At 47.4% G+C, this 16,852-nt stretch overlaps 30 non-coding genes across 30 annotated transcripts; all 30 read right to left on the bottom strand.

The window, feature by feature from the left end:
- Window positions 1-123: 123 nt before the first annotated feature.
- On the bottom strand, window positions 124-195 carry TRNAP-AGG (transfer RNA proline (anticodon AGG)). The gene has a single exon. It is a non-coding gene; the product is annotated as a tRNA-Pro (tRNA).
- Window positions 196-600: 405 nt separating this feature from the next.
- TRNAV-UAC (transfer RNA valine (anticodon UAC)) lies at window positions 601-673 on the bottom strand. Its single transcript has one exon. It is a non-coding gene; the product is annotated as a tRNA-Val (tRNA).
- Window positions 674-1,058: 385 nt separating this feature from the next.
- TRNAP-CGG (transfer RNA proline (anticodon CGG)) lies at window positions 1,059-1,130 on the bottom strand. The gene has a single exon. It is a non-coding gene; the product is annotated as a tRNA-Pro (tRNA).
- A 932-nt stretch (window positions 1,131-2,062) lies between these two features.
- On the bottom strand, window positions 2,063-2,174 carry TRNAL-CAA (transfer RNA leucine (anticodon CAA)). The gene is made up of 2 exons: window positions 2,137-2,174; window positions 2,063-2,108 (listed from the first exon to the last, which is right to left on the bottom strand). It is a non-coding gene; the product is annotated as a tRNA-Leu (tRNA).
- A 293-nt stretch (window positions 2,175-2,467) lies between these two features.
- On the bottom strand, window positions 2,468-2,540 carry TRNAV-AAC (transfer RNA valine (anticodon AAC)). The gene has a single exon. It is a non-coding gene; the product is annotated as a tRNA-Val (tRNA).
- A 385-nt stretch (window positions 2,541-2,925) lies between these two features.
- TRNAP-AGG (transfer RNA proline (anticodon AGG)) lies at window positions 2,926-2,997 on the bottom strand. Its single transcript has one exon. It is a non-coding gene; the product is annotated as a tRNA-Pro (tRNA).
- A 405-nt stretch (window positions 2,998-3,402) lies between these two features.
- TRNAV-UAC (transfer RNA valine (anticodon UAC)) lies at window positions 3,403-3,475 on the bottom strand. The gene has a single exon. It is a non-coding gene; the product is annotated as a tRNA-Val (tRNA).
- A 385-nt stretch (window positions 3,476-3,860) lies between these two features.
- Window positions 3,861-3,932, bottom strand: TRNAP-CGG (transfer RNA proline (anticodon CGG)). The gene has a single exon. It is a non-coding gene; the product is annotated as a tRNA-Pro (tRNA).
- A 932-nt stretch (window positions 3,933-4,864) lies between these two features.
- Window positions 4,865-4,976, bottom strand: TRNAL-CAA (transfer RNA leucine (anticodon CAA)). Its single transcript has 2 exons — window positions 4,939-4,976; window positions 4,865-4,910 (listed from the first exon to the last, which is right to left on the bottom strand). It is a non-coding gene; the product is annotated as a tRNA-Leu (tRNA).
- A 293-nt stretch (window positions 4,977-5,269) lies between these two features.
- On the bottom strand, window positions 5,270-5,342 carry TRNAV-AAC (transfer RNA valine (anticodon AAC)). The gene has a single exon. It is a non-coding gene; the product is annotated as a tRNA-Val (tRNA).
- Window positions 5,343-5,727: 385 nt separating this feature from the next.
- TRNAP-AGG (transfer RNA proline (anticodon AGG)) lies at window positions 5,728-5,799 on the bottom strand. Its single transcript has one exon. It is a non-coding gene; the product is annotated as a tRNA-Pro (tRNA).
- Window positions 5,800-6,204: 405 nt separating this feature from the next.
- On the bottom strand, window positions 6,205-6,277 carry TRNAV-UAC (transfer RNA valine (anticodon UAC)). Its single transcript has one exon. It is a non-coding gene; the product is annotated as a tRNA-Val (tRNA).
- A 385-nt stretch (window positions 6,278-6,662) lies between these two features.
- TRNAP-CGG (transfer RNA proline (anticodon CGG)) lies at window positions 6,663-6,734 on the bottom strand. Its single transcript has one exon. It is a non-coding gene; the product is annotated as a tRNA-Pro (tRNA).
- A 932-nt stretch (window positions 6,735-7,666) lies between these two features.
- Window positions 7,667-7,778, bottom strand: TRNAL-CAA (transfer RNA leucine (anticodon CAA)). Its single transcript has 2 exons — window positions 7,741-7,778; window positions 7,667-7,712 (listed from the first exon to the last, which is right to left on the bottom strand). It is a non-coding gene; the product is annotated as a tRNA-Leu (tRNA).
- A 293-nt stretch (window positions 7,779-8,071) lies between these two features.
- Window positions 8,072-8,144, bottom strand: TRNAV-AAC (transfer RNA valine (anticodon AAC)). The gene has a single exon. It is a non-coding gene; the product is annotated as a tRNA-Val (tRNA).
- A 385-nt stretch (window positions 8,145-8,529) lies between these two features.
- On the bottom strand, window positions 8,530-8,601 carry TRNAP-AGG (transfer RNA proline (anticodon AGG)). Its single transcript has one exon. It is a non-coding gene; the product is annotated as a tRNA-Pro (tRNA).
- Window positions 8,602-9,006: 405 nt separating this feature from the next.
- On the bottom strand, window positions 9,007-9,079 carry TRNAV-UAC (transfer RNA valine (anticodon UAC)). Its single transcript has one exon. It is a non-coding gene; the product is annotated as a tRNA-Val (tRNA).
- A 385-nt stretch (window positions 9,080-9,464) lies between these two features.
- On the bottom strand, window positions 9,465-9,536 carry TRNAP-CGG (transfer RNA proline (anticodon CGG)). The gene has a single exon. It is a non-coding gene; the product is annotated as a tRNA-Pro (tRNA).
- Window positions 9,537-10,468: 932 nt separating this feature from the next.
- On the bottom strand, window positions 10,469-10,580 carry TRNAL-CAA (transfer RNA leucine (anticodon CAA)). The gene is made up of 2 exons: window positions 10,543-10,580; window positions 10,469-10,514 (listed from the first exon to the last, which is right to left on the bottom strand). It is a non-coding gene; the product is annotated as a tRNA-Leu (tRNA).
- Window positions 10,581-10,873: 293 nt separating this feature from the next.
- TRNAV-AAC (transfer RNA valine (anticodon AAC)) lies at window positions 10,874-10,946 on the bottom strand. The gene has a single exon. It is a non-coding gene; the product is annotated as a tRNA-Val (tRNA).
- A 385-nt stretch (window positions 10,947-11,331) lies between these two features.
- TRNAP-AGG (transfer RNA proline (anticodon AGG)) lies at window positions 11,332-11,403 on the bottom strand. The gene has a single exon. It is a non-coding gene; the product is annotated as a tRNA-Pro (tRNA).
- A 405-nt stretch (window positions 11,404-11,808) lies between these two features.
- TRNAV-UAC (transfer RNA valine (anticodon UAC)) lies at window positions 11,809-11,881 on the bottom strand. Its single transcript has one exon. It is a non-coding gene; the product is annotated as a tRNA-Val (tRNA).
- A 385-nt stretch (window positions 11,882-12,266) lies between these two features.
- Window positions 12,267-12,338, bottom strand: TRNAP-CGG (transfer RNA proline (anticodon CGG)). The gene has a single exon. It is a non-coding gene; the product is annotated as a tRNA-Pro (tRNA).
- Window positions 12,339-13,270: 932 nt separating this feature from the next.
- On the bottom strand, window positions 13,271-13,382 carry TRNAL-CAA (transfer RNA leucine (anticodon CAA)). Its single transcript has 2 exons — window positions 13,345-13,382; window positions 13,271-13,316 (listed from the first exon to the last, which is right to left on the bottom strand). It is a non-coding gene; the product is annotated as a tRNA-Leu (tRNA).
- A 293-nt stretch (window positions 13,383-13,675) lies between these two features.
- TRNAV-AAC (transfer RNA valine (anticodon AAC)) lies at window positions 13,676-13,748 on the bottom strand. Its single transcript has one exon. It is a non-coding gene; the product is annotated as a tRNA-Val (tRNA).
- A 386-nt stretch (window positions 13,749-14,134) lies between these two features.
- Window positions 14,135-14,206, bottom strand: TRNAP-AGG (transfer RNA proline (anticodon AGG)). Its single transcript has one exon. It is a non-coding gene; the product is annotated as a tRNA-Pro (tRNA).
- Window positions 14,207-14,611: 405 nt separating this feature from the next.
- TRNAV-UAC (transfer RNA valine (anticodon UAC)) lies at window positions 14,612-14,684 on the bottom strand. The gene has a single exon. It is a non-coding gene; the product is annotated as a tRNA-Val (tRNA).
- A 385-nt stretch (window positions 14,685-15,069) lies between these two features.
- On the bottom strand, window positions 15,070-15,141 carry TRNAP-CGG (transfer RNA proline (anticodon CGG)). Its single transcript has one exon. It is a non-coding gene; the product is annotated as a tRNA-Pro (tRNA).
- Window positions 15,142-16,073: 932 nt separating this feature from the next.
- TRNAL-CAA (transfer RNA leucine (anticodon CAA)) lies at window positions 16,074-16,185 on the bottom strand. The gene is made up of 2 exons: window positions 16,148-16,185; window positions 16,074-16,119 (listed from the first exon to the last, which is right to left on the bottom strand). It is a non-coding gene; the product is annotated as a tRNA-Leu (tRNA).
- A 293-nt stretch (window positions 16,186-16,478) lies between these two features.
- On the bottom strand, window positions 16,479-16,551 carry TRNAV-AAC (transfer RNA valine (anticodon AAC)). The gene has a single exon. It is a non-coding gene; the product is annotated as a tRNA-Val (tRNA).
- Between the last annotated feature and the right edge of the window lie 301 nt (window positions 16,552-16,852).

Genomic DNA, 16,852 nt, shown 5'->3' with positions numbered 1-16,852 from the left:
AAGCATGGTGATCCATTTTTCTTCTGAGGTTAGAAATATGTTGTGCAACAATGCACCCAGTATAACGAGAAATAGTCAGGCATAGTGCTTTTTTAGTAGGGTTTGTATGTTTACCTCTAAAAAGGGCTCGTCCGGGATTTGAACCCGGGACCTCTCGCACCCTAAGCGAGAATCATACCCCTAGACCAACGAGCCACGCAAGAGTCACCTCTGACACGGCTCCAGGGGTTAGTGGCAGCTAGCCAGTACATGCTGCTCTGTTCTGCAATATGATTGCTGTCTTTTCCATGACCGTCATCAAACAAGAAATTAAAAAGCCTCTGTCCTTCAGACAGTTTGTTTGCTTTAAGTGTCTGCTCGTGGTGAGGACAAGAGAAGCATTTCTTCTCTCATGCCTTGCTTTCATGAAGTAGGCCCACCCTACAGAGCAAAGTGCGAGCAAGCGAATGGCGCAAGCTATCGTCACTTCTCTTTTCGAGCTGTCACTGAGATCTCTGGAGCACACTACGTCAGGCTGGTGAGGAATAGACAGCCTCTATTATCTCAGCTTTTCTATAAAGTGAGCCAGTAAATGCAAACACTGTGAAAAACAGCAAGCTGCATTTCTGCCCGGTCTCGAACCAGGGACCTTTCGCGTGTAAGGCGAACGTGATAACCACTACACTACAGAAACAGACACTACCTCAGGAATCTTGTTGGCGTGTATTGGGTTGGAACGCACAGACTAAGGGCCAACGTCCTTGAAGCTCAAAGTTGGGCTCTCCTTACCCGGTCTCTCTTTCTTTGGAAGACAGGAATGAGGACCACTTTTTTCCCCAAGAGGCGATTTTGAAACCATATCCTGAAATGACACTAGAAAAACTCTTTGCATGTAATGTTCCTACACTGCTGGTCCAGCCCAGAAAAGCAGTTGCAAGGAAGTCCTGCACTCCTTTATCATGTCAAAAGTGGAAAATAGCGTGCAGGGTAAGGAACCTTCTCGACATACACAGCGTCTTATAGCATTGAAAAGAAGAAAGGCTCCTATATGACAAGCAGCCTGAAAACTTCCACAGGATGGGCTCGTCCGGGATTTGAACCCGGGACCTCTCGCACCCGAAGCGAGAATCATACCCCTAGACCAACGAGCCTGAGTGGCCAGGAGACATTTTGAACAATTACTGAAGCGTCTTTCAGAAAACAGCAGGGCTATTTGGCTCGTCTCCCTATAAGTGAGCCACACAAAGTCATGTTTTCTCTCAAGTTGTTGTTTTTTCACTCCAGCAAGGAAGGGGGCAGCCAATCTCCTATCGGCCAGTGAGCAGTAAAAAGGCACAGATGAGAACAGCAAGCACTTTCTGGCACTTGTACTCCTCTGCAAGTCCTGGACCCTTGCTCCATAGACTTCCACACCAGAAGCAATGAAGGGCCCACCATTTCTTGCGCCTGAGAAAGAGGTGTTTGATATTTGGATTCAAACGCGCTCGCTCAGCGCTCGATCAGGCTCGATCAGGCGAGATTTATATGAGTGGCTCACAGGCCTGAAACATTCACCTGGGAGACCCAGAGTGGCTGACTTCCCAGTATGGCCATTGTTGGGCGAGTCTCCTCCTTTCCTCCTGCCTCAATCTAGAATTGGCTGCAAATCACAAGAGGGAGTGCAATGTCCGTGTGTAGTGCCTACTACCAGCTACCTCTCTGTCTTCCTTATGTAAATTAGAATTTTCAAGGGGGGACCATTGGCAATCTGCTCCTCCCACATAACCAGGAAGCCCTGTTGAACATGTCTGCCTGTGTTGTTGCAGGGACAGTGCCTTCTCTGCCCAAAAGGTGGCAGGAGAGCCTCACAACAAATGATGGGATCAACTGCTTATTTCGAAACCCAGCAAGGCAGTTACTGTGATGGATTGCAAATGTAATGGAAGGTGTGCCTGCGGTGTCACTTTCAGAAATACATGGAATTGTGATTGAGGGCCCAGCCTGGTGGATTTCTCTTTATTTACTACAGGTTCCCGCAAATATTGTGGTGTGTGTGGGGAATGCACTGCAAAAATTAGGAAGACTTAAGGGTGTAAAAGGGACCTGTCAGAAGTGGGATTTGAACCCACGCCTCCATGAGGAGACCAGAAGGCTCAGCATCACTGAAGATCAAGCTCTCTTGAGTCTGGCGCCTTAGACCACTCGGCCATCCTGACGGCTCAGGGTGTGCTTAGTTCTGACTTTTCTGTCTGCACCTGCCAACGTTTCCACTTACAACGTTCACAGAAATGTCACAGGTGTAAAGGCCCCAACAATACAACATAGCTCACACAAAATAAAAATAGGCCCAAGAACAACCCCCAGATGATCGATGGAGATAACTTTGTTTCGTCTGCAAAGGTAAAAAAAAATTCTCGCGGCTCACCGTGTTCAAAGACCACCTCTTCTTAAACTTGCATTGAGATAATAAGGTTTTAGAGTGTGCACAAAAAAAGCATCCAATGCACAGTGTTTCTGCCCCGTCTCGAACCGGGGACCTTTCGCGTGTTAGGTGAACGTGATGACCACTACACTACAGAAACTACCTTGGTGCTTTCTACTGTTAGAGGAAAGTTTCTCTCAAGTCTTCACCCTACTTCTATTCTGCTGTATCAGCAGCGGCTCAGAATATGCAGAACAAGTGTGAAAACCTCAGAGATATCATCCAACATGCTTGCAATTAGACGTATTCAAAACTCACTTGTGCAGGCATCGACAGGCAAATATTTGATGCCTAAATGCCAGCGAGTACAGCTTGGGAAAGCATCACCTGGGACACACTGAGACTAAGCAGGTAGGCAGATAAAGCATGGTGATCCATTTTTCTTCTGAGGTTAGAAATATGTTGTGCAACAATGCACCCAGTATAACGAGAAATAGTCAGGCATAGTGCTTTTTTAGTAGGGTTTGTATGTTTACCTCTAAAAAGGGCTCGTCCGGGATTTGAACCCGGGACCTCTCGCACCCTAAGCGAGAATCATACCCCTAGACCAACGAGCCACGCAAGAGTCACCTCTGACACGGCTCCAGGGGTTAGTGGCAGCTAGCCAGTACATGCTGCTCTGTTCTGCAATATGATTGCTGTCTTTTCCATGACCGTCATCAAACAAGAAATTAAAAAGCCTCTGTCCTTCAGACAGTTTGTTTGCTTTAAGTGTCTGCTCGTGGTGAGGACAAGAGAAGCATTTCTTCTCTCATGCCTTGCTTTCATGAAGTAGGCCCACCCTACAGAGCAAAGTGCGAGCAAGCGAATGGCGCAAGCTATCGTCACTTCTCTTTTCGAGCTGTCACTGAGATCTCTGGAGCACACTACGTCAGGCTGGTGAGGAATAGACAGCCTCTATTATCTCAGCTTTTCTATAAAGTGAGCCAGTAAATGCAAACACTGTGAAAAACAGCAAGCTGCATTTCTGCCCGGTCTCGAACCAGGGACCTTTCGCGTGTAAGGCAAACGTGATAACCACTACACTACAGAAACAGACACTACCTCAGGAATCTTGTTGGCGTGTATTGGGTTGGAACGCACAGACTAAGGGCCAACGTCCTTGAAGCTCAAAGTTGGGCTCTCCTTACCCGGTCTCTCTTTCTTTGGAAGACAGGAATGAGGACCACTTTTTTCCCCAAGAGGCGATTTTGAAACCATATCCTGAAATGACACTAGAAAAACTCTTTGCATGTAATGTTCCTACACTGCTGGTCCAGCCCAGAAAAGCAGTTGCAAGGAAGTCCTGCACTCCTTTATCATGTCAAAAGTGGAAAATAGCGTGCAGGGTAAGGAACCTTCTCGACATACACAGCGTCTTATAGCATTGAAAAGAAGAAAGGCTCCTATATGACAAGCAGCCTGAAAACTTCCACAGGATGGGCTCGTCCGGGATTTGAACCCGGGACCTCTCGCACCCGAAGCGAGAATCATACCCCTAGACCAACGAGCCTGAGTGGCCAGGAGACATTTTGAACAATTACTGAAGCGTCTTTCAGAAAACAGCAGGGCTATTTGGCTCGTCTCCCTATAAGTGAGCCACACAAAGTCATGTTTTCTCTCAAGTTGTTGTTTTTTCACTCCAGCAAGGAAGGGGGCAGCCAATCTCCTATCGGCCAGTGAGCAGTAAAAAGGCACAGATGAGAACAGCAAGCACTTTCTGGCACTTGTACTCCTCTGCAAGTCCTGGACCCTTGCTCCATAGACTTCCACACCAGAAGCAATGAAGGGCCCACCATTTCTTGCGCCTGAGAAAGAGGTGTTTGATATTTGGATTCAAACGCGCTCGCTCAGCGCTCGATCAGGCTCGATCAGGCGAGATTTATATGAGTGGCTCACAGGCCTGAAACATTCACCTGGGAGACCCAGAGTGGCTGACTTCCCAGTATGGCCATTGTTGGGCGAGTCTCCTCCTTTCCTCCTGCCTCAATCTAGAATTGGCTGCAAATCACAAGAGGGAGTGCAATGTCCGTGTGTAGTGCCTACTACCAGCTACCTCTCTGTCTTCCTTATGTAAATTAGAATTTTCAAGGGGGGACCATTGGCAATCTGCTCCTCCCACATAACCAGGAAGCCCTGTTGAACATGTCTGCCTGTGTTGTTGCAGGGACAGTGCCTTCTCTGCCCAAAAGGTGGCAGGAGAGCCTCACAACAAATGATGGGATCAACTGCTTATTTCGAAACCCAGCAAGGCAGTTACTGTGATGGATTGCAAATGTAATGGAAGGTGTGCCTGCGGTGTCACTTTCAGAAATACATGGAATTGTGATTGAGGGCCCAGCCTGGTGGATTTCTCTTTATTTACTACAGGTTCCCGCAAATATTGTGGTGTGTGTGGGGAATGCACTGCAAAAATTAGGAAGACTTAAGGGTGTAAAAGGGACCTGTCAGAAGTGGGATTTGAACCCACGCCTCCATGAGGAGACCAGAAGGCTCAGCATCACTGAAGATCAAGCTCTCTTGAGTCTGGCGCCTTAGACCACTCGGCCATCCTGACGGCTCAGGGTGTGCTTAGTTCTGACTTTTCTGTCTGCACCTGCCAACGTTTCCACTTACAACGTTCACAGAAATGTCACAGGTGTAAAGGCCCCAACAATACAACATAGCTCACACAAAATAAAAATAGGCCCAAGAACAACCCCCAGATGATCGATGGAGATAACTTTGTTTCGTCTGCAAAGGTAAAAAAAAATTCTCGCGGCTCACCGTGTTCAAAGACCACCTCTTCTTAAACTTGCATTGAGATAATAAGGTTTTAGAGTGTGCACAAAAAAAGCATCCAATGCACAGTGTTTCTGCCCCGTCTCGAACCGGGGACCTTTCGCGTGTTAGGTGAACGTGATGACCACTACACTACAGAAACTACCTTGGTGCTTTCTACTGTTAGAGGAAAGTTTCTCTCAAGTCTTCACCCTACTTCTATTCTGCTGTATCAGCAGCGGCTCAGAATATGCAGAACAAGTGTGAAAACCTCAGAGATATCATCCAACATGCTTGCAATTAGACGTATTCAAAACTCACTTGTGCAGGCATCGACAGGCAAATATTTGATGCCTAAATGCCAGCGAGTACAGCTTGGGAAAGCATCACCTGGGACACACTGAGACTAAGCAGGTAGGCAGATAAAGCATGGTGATCCATTTTTCTTCTGAGGTTAGAAATATGTTGTGCAACAATGCACCCAGTATAACGAGAAATAGTCAGGCATAGTGCTTTTTTAGTAGGGTTTGTATGTTTACCTCTAAAAAGGGCTCGTCCGGAATTTGAACCCGGGACCTCTCGCACCCTAAGCGAGAATCATACCCCTAGACCAACGAGCCACGCAAGAGTCACCTCTGACACGGCTCCAGGGGTTAGTGGCAGCTAGCCAGTACATGCTGCTCTGTTCTGCAATATGATTGCTGTCTTTTCCATGACCGTCATCAAACAAGAAATTAAAAAGCCTCTGTCCTTCAGACAGTTTGTTTGCTTTAAGTGTCTGCTCGTGGTGAGGACAAGAGAAGCATTTCTTCTCTCATGCCTTGCTTTCATGAAGTAGGCCCACCCTACAGAGCAAAGTGCGAGCAAGCGAATGGCGCAAGCTATCGTCACTTCTCTTTTCGAGCTGTCACTGAGATCTCTGGAGCACACTACGTCAGGCTGGTGAGGAATAGACAGCCTCTATTATCTCAGCTTTTCTATAAAGTGAGCCAGTAAATGCAAACACTGTGAAAAACAGCAAGCTGCATTTCTGCCCGGTCTCGAACCAGGGACCTTTCGCGTGTAAGGCAAACGTGATAACCACTACACTACAGAAACAGACACTACCTCAGGAATCTTGTTGGCGTGTATTGGGTTGGAACGCACAGACTAAGGGCCAACGTCCTTGAAGCTCAAAGTTGGGCTCTCCTTACCCGGTCTCTCTTTCTTTGGAAGACAGGAATGAGGACCACTTTTTTCCCCAAGAGGCGATTTTGAAACCATATCCTGAAATGACACTAGAAAAACTCTTTGCATGTAATGTTCCTACACTGCTGGTCCAGCCCAGAAAAGCAGTTGCAAGGAAGTCCTGCACTCCTTTATCATGTCAAAAGTGGAAAATAGCGTGCAGGGTAAGGAACCTTCTCGACATACACAGCGTCTTATAGCATTGAAAAGAAGAAAGGCTCCTATATGACAAGCAGCCTGAAAACTTCCACAGGATGGGCTCGTCCGGGATTTGAACCCGGGACCTCTCGCACCCGAAGCGAGAATCATACCCCTAGACCAACGAGCCTGAGTGGCCAGGAGACATTTTGAACAATTACTGAAGCGTCTTTCAGAAAACAGCAGGGCTATTTGGCTCGTCTCCCTATAAGTGAGCCACACAAAGTCATGTTTTCTCTCAAGTTGTTGTTTTTTCACTCCAGCAAGGAAGGGGGCAGCCAATCTCCTATCGGCCAGTGAGCAGTAAAAAGGCACAGATGAGAACAGCAAGCACTTTCTGGCACTTGTACTCCTCTGCAAGTCCTGGACCCTTGCTCCATAGACTTCCACACCAGAAGCAATGAAGGGCCCACCATTTCTTGCGCCTGAGAAAGAGGTGTTTGATATTTGGATTCAAACGCGCTCGCTCAGCGCTCGATCAGGCTCGATCAGGCGAGATTTATATGAGTGGCTCACAGGCCTGAAACATTCACCTGGGAGACCCAGAGTGGCTGACTTCCCAGTATGGCCATTGTTGGGCGAGTCTCCTCCTTTCCTCCTGCCTCAATCTAGAATTGGCTGCAAATCACAAGAGGGAGTGCAATGTCCGTGTGTAGTGCCTACTACCAGCTACCTCTCTGTCTTCCTTATGTAAATTAGAATTTTCAAGGGGGGACCATTGGCAATCTGCTCCTCCCACATAACCAGGAAGCCCTGTTGAACATGTCTGCCTGTGTTGTTGCAGGGACAGTGCCTTCTCTGCCCAAAAGGTGGCAGGAGAGCCTCACAACAAATGATGGGATCAACTGCTTATTTCGAAACCCAGCAAGGCAGTTACTGTGATGGATTGCAAATGTAATGGAAGGTGTGCCTGCGGTGTCACTTTCAGAAATACATGGAATTGTGATTGAGGGCCCAGCCTGGTGGATTTCTCTTTATTTACTACAGGTTCCCGCAAATATTGTGGTGTGTGTGGGGAATGCACTGCAAAAATTAGGAAGACTTAAGGGTGTAAAAGGGACCTGTCAGAAGTGGGATTTGAACCCACGCCTCCATGAGGAGACCAGAAGGCTCAGCATCACTGAAGATCAAGCTCTCTTGAGTCTGGCGCCTTAGACCACTCGGCCATCCTGACGGCTCAGGGTGTGCTTAGTTCTGACTTTTCTGTCTGCACCTGCCAACGTTTCCACTTACAACGTTCACAGAAATGTCACAGGTGTAAAGGCCCCAACAATACAACATAGCTCACACAAAATAAAAATAGGCCCAAGAACAACCCCCAGATGATCGATGGAGATAACTTTGTTTCGTCTGCAAAGGTAAAAAAAAATTCTCGCGGCTCACCGTGTTCAAAGACCACCTCTTCTTAAACTTGCATTGAGATAATAAGGTTTTAGAGTGTGCACAAAAAAAGCATCCAATGCACAGTGTTTCTGCCCCGTCTCGAACCGGGGACCTTTCGCGTGTTAGGCGAACGTGATGACCACTACACTACAGAAACTACCTTGGTGCTTTCTACTGTTAGAGGAAAGTTTCTCTCAAGTCTTCACCCTACTTCTATTCTGCTGTATCAGCAGCGGCTCAGAATGTGCAGAACAAGTGTGAAAACCTCAGAGATATCATCCAACATGCTTGCAATTAGACGTATTCAAAACTCACTTGTGCAGGCATCGACAGGCAAATATCTGATGCCTAAATGCCAGCGAGTACAGCTTGGGAAAGCATCACCTGGGACACACTGAGACTAAGCAGGTAGGCAGATAAAGCATGGTGATCCATTTTTCTTCTGAGGTTAGAAATATGTTGTGCAACAATGCACCCAGTATAACGAGAAATAGTCAGGCATAGTGCTTTTTTAGTAGGGTTTGTATGTTTACCTCTAAAAAGGGCTCGTCCGGGATTTGAACCCGGGACCTCTCGCACCCTAAGCGAGAATCTTACCCCTAGACCAACGAGCCACGCAAGAGTCACCTCTGACACGGCTCCAGGGGTTAGTGGCAGCTAGCCAGTACATGCTGCTCTGTTCTGCAATATGATTGCTGTCTTTTCCATGACCGTCATCAAACAAGAAATTAAAAAGCCTCTGTCCTTCAGACAGTTTGTTTGCTTTAAGTGTCTGCTCGTGGTGAGGACAAGAGAAGCATTTCTTCTCTCATGCCTTGCTTTCATGAAGTAGGCCCACCCTACAGAGCAAAGTGCGAGCAAGCGAATGGCGCAAGCTATCGTCACTTCTCTTTTCGAGCTGTCACTGAGATCTCTGGAGCACACTACGTCAGGCTGGTGAGGAATAGACAGCCTCTATTATCTCAGCTTTTCTATAAAGTGAGCCAGTAAATGCAAACACTGTGAAAAACAGCAAGCTGCATTTCTGCCCGGTCTCGAACCAGGGACCTTTCGCGTGTAAGGCAAACGTGATAACCACTACACTACAGAAACAGACACTACCTCAGGAATCTTGTTGGCGTGTATTGGGTTGGAACGCACAGACTAAGGGCCAACGTCCTTGAAGCTCAAAGTTGGGCTCTCCTTACCCGGTCTCTCTTTCTTTGGAAGACAGGAATGAGGACCACTTTTTTCCCCAAGAGGCGATTTTGAAACCATATCCTGAAATGACACTAGAAAAACTCTTTGCATGTAATGTTCCTACACTGCTGGTCCAGCCCAGAAAAGCAGTTGCAAGGAAGTCCTGCACTCCTTTATCATGTCAAAAGTGGAAAATAGCGTGCAGGGTAAGGAACCTTCTCGACATACACAGCGTCTTATAGCATTGAAAAGAAGAAAGGCTCCTATATGACAAGCAGCCTGAAAACTTCCACAGGATGGGCTCGTCCGGGATTTGAACCCGGGACCTCTCGCACCCGAAGCGAGAATCATACCCCTAGACCAACGAGCCTGAGTGGCCAGGAGACATTTTGAACAATTACTGAAGCGTCTTTCAGAAAACAGCAGGGCTATTTGGCTCGTCTCCCTATAAGTGAGCCACACAAAGTCATGTTTTCTCTCAAGTTGTTGTTTTTTCACTCCAGCAAGGAAGGGGGCAGCCAATCTCCTATCGGCCAGTGAGCAGTAAAAAGGCACAGATGAGAACAGCAAGCACTTTCTGGCACTTGTACTCCTCTGCAAGTCCTGGACCCTTGCTCCATAGACTTCCACACCAGAAGCAATGAAGGGCCCACCATTTCTTGCGCCTGAGAAAGAGGTGTTTGATATTTGGATTCAAACGCGCTCGCTCAGCGCTCGATCAGGCTCGATCAGGCGAGATTTATATGAGTGGCTCACAGGCCTGAAACATTCACCTGGGAGACCCAGAGTGGCTGACTTCCCAGTATGGCCATTGTTGGGCGAGTCTCCTCCTTTCCTCCTGCCTCAATCTAGAATTGGCTGCAAATCACAAGAGGGAGTGCAATGTCCGTGTGTAGTGCCTACTACCAGCTACCTCTCTGTCTTCCTTATGTAAATTAGAATTTTCAAGGGGGGACCATTGGCAATCTGCTCCTCCCACATAACCAGGAAGCCCTGTTGAACATGTCTGCCTGTGTTGTTGCAGGGACAGTGCCTTCTCTGCCCAAAAGGTGGCAGGAGAGCCTCACAACAAATGATGGGATCAACTGCTTATTTCGAAACCCAGCAAGGCAGTTACTGTGATGGATTGCAAATGTAATGGAAGGTGTGCCTGCGGTGTCACTTTCAGAAATACATGGAATTGTGATTGAGGGCCCAGCCTGGTGGATTTCTCTTTATTTACTACAGGTTCCCGCAAATATTGTGGTGTGTGTGGGGAATGCACTGCAAAAATTAGGAAGACTTAAGGGTGTAAAAGGGACCTGTCAGAAGTGGGATTTGAACCCACGCCTCCATGAGGAGACCAGAAGGCTCAGCATCACTGAAGATCAAGCTCTCTTGAGTCTGGCGCCTTAGACCACTCGGCCATCCTGACGGCTCAGGGTGTGCTTAGTTCTGACTTTTCTGTCTGCACCTGCCAACGTTTCCACTTACAACGTTCACAGAAATGTCACAGGTGTAAAGGCCCCAACAATACAACATAGCTCACACAAAATAAAAATAGGCCCAAGAACAACCCCCAGATGATCGATGGAGATAACTTTGTTTCGTCTGCAAAGGTAAAAAAAAATTCTCGCGGCTCACCGTGTTCAAAGACCACCTCTTCTTAAACTTGCATTGAGATAATAAGGTTTTAGAGTGTGCACAAAAAAAGCATCCAATGCACAGTGTTTCTGCCCCGTCTCGAACCGGGGACCTTTCGCGTGTTAGGCGAACGTGATGACCACTACACTACAGAAACTACCTTGGTGCTTTCTACTGTTAGAGGAAAGTTTCTCTCAAGTCTTCACCCTACTTCTATTCTGCTGTATCAGCAGCGGCTCAGAATGTGCAGAACAAGTGTGAAAACCTCAGAGATATCATCCAACATGCTTGCAATTAGACGTATTCAAAACTCACTTGTGCAGGCATCGACAGGCAAATATCTGATGCCTAAATGCCAGCGAGTACAGCTTGGGAAAGCATCACCTGGGACACACTGAGACTAAGCAGGTAGGCAGATAAAGCATGGTGATCCATTTTTCTTCTGAGGTTAGAAATATGTTGTGCAACAATGCACCCAGTATAACGAGAAATAGTCAGGCATAGTGCTTTTTTAGTAGGGTTTGTATGTTTACCTCTAAAAAGGGCTCGTCCGGGATTTGAACCCGGGACCTCTCGCACCCTAAGCGAGAATCATACCCCTAGACCAACGAGCCACGCAAGAGTCACCTCTGACACGGCTCCAGGGGTTAGTGGCAGCTAGCCAGTACATGCTGCTCTGTTCTGCAATATGATTGCTGTCTTTTCCATGACCGTCATCAAACAAGAAATTAAAAAGCCTCTGTCCTTCAGACAGTTTGTTTGCTTTAAGTGTCTGCTCGTGGTGAGGACAAGAGAAGCATTTCTTCTCTCATGCCTTGCTTTCATGAAGTAGGCCCACCCTACAGAGCAAAGTGCGAGCAAGCGAATGGCGCAAGCTATCGTCACTTCTCTTTTCGAGCTGTCACTGAGATCTCTGGAGCACACTACGTCAGGCTGGTGAGGAATAGACAGCCTCTATTATCTCAGCTTTTCTATAAAGTGAGCCAGTAAATGCAAACACTGTGAAAAACAGCAAGCTGCATTTCTGCCCGGTCTCGAACCAGGGACCTTTCGCGTGTAAGGCGAACGTGATAACCACTACACTACAGAAACAGACACTACCTCAGGAATCTTGTTGGCGTGTATTGGGTTGGAACGCACAGACTAAGGGCCAACGTCCTTGAAGCTCAAAGTTGGGCTCTCCTTACCCGGTCTCTCTTTCTTTGGAAGACAGGAATGAGGACCACTTTTTTCCCCAAGAGGCGATTTTGAAACCATATCCTGAAATGACACTAGAAAAACTCTTTGCATGTAATGTTCCTACACTGCTGGTCCAACCCAGAAAAGCAGTTGCAAGGAAGTCCTGCACTCCTTTATCATGTCAAAAGTGGAAAATAGCGTGCAGGGTAAGGAACCTTCTCGACATACACAGCGTCTTATAGCATTGAAAAGAAGAAAGGCTCCTATATGACAAGCAGCCTGAAAACTTCCACAGGATGGGCTCGTCCGGGATTTGAACCCGGGACCTCTCGCACCCGAAGCGAGAATCATACCCCTAGACCAACGAGCCTGAGTGGCCAGGAGACATTTTGAACAATTACTGAAGCGTCTTTCAGAAAACAGCAGGGCTATTTGGCTCGTCTCCCTATAAGTGAGCCACACAAAGTCATGTTTTCTCTCAAGTTGTTGTTTTTTCACTCCAGCAAGGAAGGGGGCAGCCAATCTCCTATCGGCCAGTGAGCAGTAAAAAGGCACAGATGAGAACAGCAAGCACTTTCTGGCACTTGTACTCCTCTGCAAGTCCTGGACCCTTGCTCCATAGACTTCCACACCAGAAGCAATGAAGGGCCCACCATTTCTTGCGCCTGAGAAAGAGGTGTTTGATATTTGGATTCAAACGCGCCCGCTCAGCGCTCGATCAGGCTCGATCAGGCGAGATTTATATGAGTGGCTCACAGGCCTGAAACATTCACCTGGGAGACCCAGAGTGGCTGACTTCCCAGTATGGCCATTGTTGGGCGAGTCTCCTCCTTTCCTCCTGCCTCAATCTAGAATTGGCTGCAAATCACAAGAGGGAGTGCAATGTCCGTGTGTAGTGCCTACTACCAGCTACCTCTCTGTCTTCCTTATGTAAATTAGAATTTTCAAGGGGGGACCATTGGCAATCTGCTCCTCCCACATAACCAGGAAGCCCTGTTGAACATGTCTGCCTGTGTTGTTGCAGGGACAGTGCCTTCTCTGCCCAAAAGGTGGCAGGAGAGCCTCACAACAAATGATGGGATCAACTGCTTATTTCGAAACCCAGCAAGGCAGTTACTGTGATGGATTGCAAATGTAATGGAAGGTGTGCCTGCGGTGTCACTTTCAGAAATACATGGAATTGTGATTGAGGGCCCAGCCTGGTGGATTTCTCTTTATTTACTACAGGTTCCCGCAAATATTGTGGTGTGTGTGGGGAATGCACTGCAAAAATTAGGAAGACTTAAGGGTGTAAAAGGGACCTGTCAGAAGTGGGATTTGAACCCACGCCTCCATGAGGAGACCAGAAGGCTCAGCATCACTGAAGATCAAGCTCTCTTGAGTCTGGCGCCTTAGACCACTCGGCCATCCTGACGGCTCAGGGTGTGCTTAGTTCTGACTTTTCTGTCTGCACCTGCCAACGTTTCCACTTACAACGTTCACAGAAATGTCACAGGTGTAAAGGCCCCAACAATACAACATAGCTCACACAAAATAAAAATAGGCCCAAGAACAACCCCCAGATGATCGATGGAGATAACTTTGTTTCGTCTGCAAAGGTAAAAAAAAATTCTCGCGGCTCACCGTGTTCAAAGACCACCTCTTCTTAAACTTGCATTGAGATAATAAGGTTTTAGAGTGTGCACAAAAAAAGCATCCAATGCACAGTGTTTCTGCCCCGTCTCGAACCGGGGACCTTTCGCGTGTTAGGTGAACGTGATGACCACTACACTACAGAAACTACCTTGGTGCTTTCTACTGTTAGAGGAAAGTTTCTCTCAAGTCTTCACCCTACTTCTATTCTGCTGTATCAGCAGCGGCTCAGAATATGCAGAACAAGTGTGAAAACCTCAGAGATATCATCCAACATGCTTGCAATTAGACGTATTCAAAACTCACTTGTGCAGGCATCGACAGGCAAATATTTGATGCCTAAATGCCAGCGAGTACAGCTTGGGAAAGCATCACCTGGGACACACTGAGACTAAGCAGGTAGGCAGATAAAGCATGGTGATCCATTTTTCTTCTGAGGTTAGAAATATGTTGTGCAACAATGCACCCAGTATAACGAGAAATAGTCAGGCATAGTGCTTTTTTAGTAGGGTTTGTATGTTTACCTCTAAAAAAGGGCTCGTCCGGGATTTGAACCCGGGACCTCTCGCACCCTAAGCGAGAATCATACCCCTAGACCAACGAGCCACGCAAGAGTCACCTCTGACACGGCTCCAGGGGTTAGTGGCAGCTAGCCAGTACATGCTGCTCTGTTCTGCAATATGATTGCTGTCTTTTCCATGACCGTCATCAAACAAGAAATTAAAAAGCCTCTGTCCTTCAGACAGTTTGTTTGCTTTAAGTGTCTGCTCGTGGTGAGGACAAGAGAAGCATTTCTTCTCTCATGCCTTGCTTTCATGAAGTAGGCCCACCCTACAGAGCAAAGTGCGAGCAAGCGAATGGCGCAAGCTATCGTCACTTCTCTTTTCGAGCTGTCACTGAGATCTCTGGAGCACACTACGTCAGGCTGGTGAGGAATAGACAGCCTCTATTATCTCAGCTTTTCTATAAAGTGAGCCAGTAAATGCAAACACTGTGAAAAACAGCAAGCTGCATTTCTGCCCGGTCTCGAACCAGGGACCTTTCGCGTGTAAGGCGAACGTGATAACCACTACACTACAGAAACAGACACTACCTCAGGAATCTTGTTGGCGTGTATTGGGTTGGAACGCACAGACTAAGGGCCAACGTCCTTGAAGCTCAAAGTTGGGCTCTCCTTACCCGGTCTCTCTTTCTTTGGAAGACAGGAATGAGGACCACTTTTTTCCCCAAGAGGCGATTTTGAAACCATATCCTGAAATGACACTAGAAAAACTCTTTGCATGTAATGTTCCTACACTGCTGGTCCAGCCCAGAAAAGCAGTTGCAAGGAAGTCCTGCACTCCTTTATCATGTCAAAAGTGGAAAATAGCGTGCAGGGTAAGGAACCTTCTCGACATACACAGCGTCTTATAGCATTGAAAAGAAGAAAGGCTCCTATATGACAAGCAGCCTGAAAACTTCCACAGGATGGGCTCGTCCGGGATTTGAACCCGGGACCTCTCGCACCCGAAGCGAGAATCATACCCCTAGACCAACGAGCCTGAGTGGCCAGGAGACATTTTGAACAATTACTGAAGCGTCTTTCAGAAAACAGCAGGGCTATTTGGCTCGTCTCCCTATAAGTGAGCCACACAAAGTCATGTTTTCTCTCAAGTTGTTGTTTTTTCACTCCAGCAAGGAAGGGGGCAGCCAATCTCCTATCGGCCAGTGAGCAGTAAAAAGGCACAGATGAGAACAGCAAGCACTTTCTGGCACTTGTACTCCTCTGCAAGTCCTGGACCCTTGCTCCATAGACTTCCACACCAGAAGCAATGAAGGGCCCACCATTTCTTGCGCCTGAGAAAGAGGTGTTTGATATTTGGATTCAAACGCGCCCGCTCAGCGCTCGATCAGGCTCGATCAGGCGAGATTTATATGAGTGGCTCACAGGCCTGAAACATTCACCTGGGAGACCCAGAGTGGCTGACTTCCCAGTATGGCCATTGTTGGGCGAGTCTCCTCCTTTCCTCCTGCCTCAATCTAGAATTGGCTGCAAATCACAAGAGGGAGTGCAATGTCCGTGTGTAGTGCCTACTACCAGCTACCTCTCTGTCTTCCTTATGTAAATTAGAATTTTCAAGGGGGGACCATTGGCAATCTGCTCCTCCCACATAACCAGGAAGCCCTGTTGAACATGTCTGCCTGTGTTGTTGCAGGGACAGTGCCTTCTCTGCCAAAAAGGTGGCAGGAGAGCCTCACAACAAATGATGGGATCAACTGCTTATTTCGAAACCCAGCAAGGCAGTTACTGTGATGGATTGCAAATGTAATGGAAGGTGTGCCTGCGGTGTCACTTTCAGAAATACATGGAATTGTGATTGAGGGCCCAGCCTGGTGGATTTCTCTTTATTTACTACAGGTTCCCGCAATTATTGTGGTGTGTGTGGGGAATGCACTGCAAAAATTAGGAAGACTTAAGGGTGTAAAAGGGACCTGTCAGAAGTGGGATTTGAACCCACGCCTCCATGAGGAGACCAGAAGGCTCAGCATCACTGAAGATCAAGCTCTCTTGAGTCTGGCGCCTTAGACCACTCGGCCATCCTGACGGCTCAGGGTGTGCTTAGTTCTGACTTTTCTGTCTGCACCTGCCAACGTTTCCACTTACAACGTTCACAGAAATGTCACAGGTGTAAAGGCCCCAACAATACAACATAGCTCACACAAAATAAAAATAGGCCCAAGAACAACCCCCAGATGATCGATGGAGATAACTTTGTTTCGTCTGCAAAGGTAAAAAAAAATTCTCGCGGCTCACCGTGTTCAAAGACCACCTCTTCTTAAACTTGCATTGAGATAATAAGGTTTTAGAGTGTGCACAAAAAAAGCATCCAATGCACAGTGTTTCTGCCCCATCTCGAACCGGGGACCTTTCGCGTGTTAGGCGAACGTGATGACCACTACACTACAGAAACTACCTTGGTGCTTTCTACTGTTAGAGGAAAGTTTCTCTCAAGTCTTCACCCTACTTCTATTCTGCTGTATCAGCAGCGGCTCAGAATGTGCAGAACAAGTGTGAAAACCTCAGAGATATCATCCAACATGCTTGCAATTAGACGTATTCAAAACTCACTTGTGCAGGCATCGACAGGCAAATATCTGATGCCTAAATGCCAGCGAGTACAGCTTGGGAAAGCATCACCTGGGACACACTGAGACTAAGCAGGTAGGCAGATAAAGCATGGTGATCCATTTTTCTTCTGAGGTTAGAAATAT

Source organism: Lissotriton vulgaris, chromosome 10 (genome assembly GCF_964263255.1).
Source record: "Lissotriton vulgaris chromosome 10, aLisVul1.2, whole genome shotgun sequence".
Classification (NCBI taxonomy): domain Eukaryota; kingdom Metazoa; phylum Chordata; class Amphibia; order Caudata; family Salamandridae; genus Lissotriton; species Lissotriton vulgaris.
The sequence above is the reverse complement of the archived record's forward strand: the minus strand, read 5'-3'. Positions and strand labels throughout refer to the sequence as shown.